The sequence below is a fragment of the Schistocerca gregaria genome, chromosome 2, assembly GCF_023897955.1.
Source record: "Schistocerca gregaria isolate iqSchGreg1 chromosome 2, iqSchGreg1.2, whole genome shotgun sequence".
Taxonomy (NCBI): Eukaryota; Metazoa; Arthropoda; class Insecta; order Orthoptera; family Acrididae; genus Schistocerca; species Schistocerca gregaria.
In genome coordinates this window covers 522,167,525-522,172,754 of record NC_064921.1, presented here as the reverse complement: position 1 = coordinate 522,172,754, position 5,230 = coordinate 522,167,525, and positions in this window count along the sequence as shown.

Below are 5,230 nucleotides of genomic sequence, written 5' to 3'. Positions count from 1 at the left end.
AAACTTTTGTTTGACTTGAAGATTTACCCCAAAATATTCTACCATATGACATTATGGAATGAAAGTAGGCAAAGTATGCAAGCTTTTTCATTTTTATGTTGCCTATGTCTGCTAACACTCGAATTGCAAATACAGATTTGTTAAGACGTTTTTGAAGTTCTGTGGTGTGCTCCTCCCAACTGAATTTATTATCAAGTTGTAATCCCAGGAATTTAAGACTGTCAACCTCTATGTACGGTTCCTTTTTTTGCCCCACTTCTTTTCCGCATGTGCACACAATGCAATTGCAGTACATGCAACTGCTGCAGTTAATAACAAGTTGTTGTCAGCCATCTTGAACTTCGATGAAAAATTTGATGACAGTGTAATACCCCTTCCAGCTCTACATCAAAGATCTTTGTCAAATATATTTGACAGAATATTTGATCACATCTTTAATCAAATCTTTGACAAAGAAATTTGATAGTGTAGTACTGGCCTTAGTTAGGTTTACGTAGTTCTATAAGTTCTAGGATACTGATGGTCTCAGATGTTAAGTCCCATAGTGCTCAGATCCATTTGAACCATTTTTTTAAATAAAACTGACTCAATAATATTTCATGATAGTTGCGCTTCTCATAGTTAGCATACAGATGTATTATTAAATACCCCTACATGTCACTCTCACTGAGACAGTGTAGACAATACAGTGACGAAACAGGCATTTATCAACCATTCGTCCCATGATCAAGATGTGCATGTAACGAAAAGGGCATTAATATGTGGTACAGTGGGAACTATCCTCTGTCACGCAGTTCAAAGTAGTTTTACAGACCACTGATGTTGATGTGGTTGACCTTCCCTTCCATTCCTTTCTATTGGTGTCCAATGCGAATCTAATTTAAGATTCGTTTATTACTTTCTACAGCCATTAAAAACTTGAATGCCCCCACTACTACTCTCTATTGAAATATTCTACTGATTCACTGTTTTGACGGCAGACATGAGAGTCAGAGAAGTTAAAGAAACGTAATGTAAGACAAAATATTTGTGTTATTGCTTACTGCAGTTCCTGTAATTGGTTTTAGTAGACGTTTAATGAAGAAGGATTTTATTTACGCCAGAAGTATTAACCCTAGCATTACCAACGTATTTTTTGTTACATGTAATACCAACGGGGGGGCCTCAAAGGCCCATAAAGAATACCACAATTTATTTTATCATAAATCAAGTTTATTTACTTCTGATACCTCTAATAACAATTCAAAATGCTTAGACATTGTTTTTGTATACAGGATAATAAAAGATGTTATTATAATAGGAATAAAATGAACAAATGACGAGATTCAGTTTATATACTTTTTGGAGTAATGTTTCAAAATAGTGTTTTCTTATAAACACGACTTTTTTAATTCGATACACTACATGAAGCAATCAAAATTTACTGTCTCATTCTACAACGCATTTTTCACACAACACTGTCTTCCTGCAGTGTTTCCCACAGACGTGTTTGTGGCACTGAGAGCAGGTAACAGTTGACTTTCCCAGCTTGTTGTACTTGATCTTTTTAGATGCAGCTTCTTGGCAGCATAGGTGGCACCGTCCACGTGTTCCTGGTTCTGCTGTTGAGGATGATGGTTCTACAGAGCAGCTGAGCTTCCGTTGTGTGATGCTTTCCATTGCCATTATTACTGGCTTCTGAAGTCCATACAAATTTTGTGCCCGTTTATCTACTTGAGATCTTATTAGTTCGAGACCTAAGTTAGTGATAAAAACCCTTCTGCGGTTCAGCAAATTCTTTTTCCAATTCGGAAAGTTGAGGAGGAAGAGTGAATATGCATTTATTGCTGCTATGTCAATGAGTGTGTAGAAGAGGGACAAAGGCCATCTTCTTGTTCCTCTCTTTGTGCTGTAGTGTCTTGCCATCTGGTCTATTGTGTCCACGCCTCCCTTTGTAGAATTATAAAAAAGATTTATGTTAGTCTTTTTTGAGTCTTCATTCAACACCCCTTCTGAGTGATAAGTTGAAAGCATCAACAGCAGTCGCTTTGGCTTCTCGCGTACTAGCGTTTATGCAAGAGTAACTGGTGGCCTCTGTGTCTGAGGGTCAGTATAAGCAAAGATGGAAGAGTGTAAACTGCGGCCAGTTGTAGTCTTCAGCTCTTCAGGTATGTGTCGTCTGTTAGACTGTAGGGTGCCAACAAGTGTGAGGTGAAAATCATTCCATAGAGTCTCAGCAAGCTCCACTGAAGTATAGTACCGATCTGTGGTAACATTACGGCCTGATTTTTCAATAGGTTTTATTAGTCTCTTTACAATTTCCATCGGTCCATTTGAATGCTGTGTATTTCCTGACTTGCCTGTATAGATGTCCATGCTGATCACATATCTAGTCTCAGAATCAGACAACATTCGAATTAGAATGCCGTATTTTCCAGGTTTTTCTTTTAGAAACACCTTGAATGGACAGCGACCACGGAACAAAGACAATATCTCATCCACTGTTGTATGTAGACCAGGAATGAAATACAATGGAAGTGAAGAATTGAAGCTTTCAAAAATTTCCCTCATTGGAGCAAACTTGTCAGTCTGGCGACGAATTTCTCTTGTGTTCTTATCATCAAACCTCAATATTTTAGTCAATTCGAAAAATCGGGTCCGACTCATTGATCCATAGTACACTTGTCGGCCCTGAAGCAAAGACCATAAATCTTGGACAGGTATCTTATTGTCATGATTTGAACCCATGATTAGCAAGAGTCCTATATAACAAAATAATTATCTTCATCTGTGTGCTGAATACCTAGTCGAGAAGCCTCTTCATTTGAGTGTAGTTTTATTAGATTCATAATTTGAGGTGTAAAAAAGAGCTCTATAGCCTCTTTTGGAGACGCAATTCTTCCTTGTTGTCCTAGCCCCATTCTTTCTCGCACTATATTTTGTACAGAACGCCGATATTGTCGAGATGGCTTCGTAATATACTCTCGTCCACTTTTTGCAATGAATTTATCACATTCCGTATCATTATCATCTGGTGGATTGGCTTCAACCTCATCTTCATTCTCAGACGATGAATCAGTTCTAATTTCTTCCACATCATCATCCACTTCACTTTCCTCTAAATCTGATTCGTTCAAAACTTCTTCTAGCACTCTTTCAACGGAACTATCACGTAAACGTTGTCTACTCATGTTGCTGGTTCAACAGCAGCAAAAACACTGAAAATAACAATGGTCCGCTTCATAATAATATGTCTGAAGGCAACAATGCCAAAATTCGTTTCATGGTAAGAATTTGAAACGAAAGACTCAACCTCGTAAATCTTTCCTTGCTATTACCAACAAGTGCGCTTCTAAGGCCCACAGAGAATTAAATCAAGTAAATGAATTTTAATTACATTTTTATTCCGAAATTCTGTAATGACTCAATAGTACATTCAATAACGAACAATTACCTTTGCTTTCAAGTTCATATATCAAAGGGTGTGGATACAACATAGAAAAACTGAGTCAGTGGGCCTACGAGGCCCCCCCGTTGGTAATGCTAGGGTTAATAGTGCATAAATTATCGTTTATAAAGTAAAGAAAATGGGTTATAATTAAGAGTTAAAATACATTTGTATTTTAGAACTGCAGACTAACCTGAAACTCCATCCTGAGGATGCTGGGAGTGACTGAAATGTATTCTGCCAATCCTCCTTGCTGTGCAGAGTGTTACAATGCGCTACACATATGAAACATGATGCTTCAGCTTACCTGAGTAAGTACAGTAGTTTACAGTGAGTAGCTAACTGTTCTGGCGTAACCACAAACTCCGGAATGAAGAGGCGGCACGCAAGAGCAAAGAAGGCTGCGAAGAATCGGCGGCCAATGGTGGGCGGAATCGGACGGTGCCGCGCCAGTCGCGCCCCCAGCGCAGCTCCTGCTAGCCTCGGCCGCACAAGATCAGCCCGAGTCTGCAACGTGATTAGTGCTACTCTGTCAGTAACAAGTGTTTCCTTGGATTCTGTGTATAGCAAGAACTATACAGTTTTCATGTCGCCTCTTACTAGCAACATTTGCTGTAGTCAAGTTAAGTATTGTCAATTTGCTTTCTGGAAACAAAACTACTAATATTATTTGTTTGAAATTGTTGTAGAGTTTTTTCTTCCAATACGACCACCCCACCTATCCCGCCCGTTACTTTGGCGCCGCAGCTGCAAGCGTTAGATGGCTTGGTTCAAATGGTTCTGAGCACTATGGGACTTAACATCTGAGGTCATCAGTCTCCTAGAACTTAACTACTTAAACCTAACTAACGAAAGGACATGACACACATCCATGCCCGAGGCAGGATTCAAACCTGCGACCATAGCGGTCTCGTGGTGCCAGATTGAAGCGCCTAGAATCGCTCGGCCACACCGGCCGGCATCGTTAGATGCCACACAGCAAACAGTGACTTTACAGTGCTACAATCCCACGAGTGTGAGAACATATTTGGACTTGATTCTTTTGATTTGTTTGACTGTAACATTCAGGACAATGTGTTGTCAGTGTCTGTATTCAATGCAAACTCTTTTCCGGAGGTTTAGGCAAAGCTAACAATTTTGTCGCACATATTACGCTGAAAGACAATGCTCAGCCGAAATTTGGCAGGGCCAGGACTGTTCCCATTGCATTACGGGACAAAGTCGCTGCTGAACTAAAAGAACTGAAAGACAGTGGAGTTAATTGCACCCATATCAGCTAGGCAATGGGCAAGTCTACTGGTTTTGCTCCTAGATCTTCAGGTCGCATTCGCATTTGTGTTGGCTTTAAGTCTACAGTCAAACCCCCAAACTGTAATTGATACTAATCCACTCCCACGCCCAGGTCTTATGCACAAAGTAGACGCTGAACGCTACTTTTCTAAAACTGGTTTGCGTGACGCATATCTTCAAATACCGCTCGATGAAGAATCTCAAAAAGTGTGTGTAGTTAATATTCATTTGAGCTTGTTTAAATATATGCATTTGCATTTGGCAGTGTTCCCACATTCGCTATTTTCCAACGGTATTTACAACAGCTGACTGCACAAGTGCCAAACTGTTCAAACTATGTAGACAATATTGTAGTAGCAGGTCATACACCTGAAGAACATATTGCAAATTTACGTGCTTTGTTTCGTGTTTTATCTGATACAGGACTAAAGTGTATACTGGACAAGTGTGATTTTTTTTAAAACCAGAGTTGCAGTATCTTGGTCATGTCATAAACAGTCAAGGTGTACACCC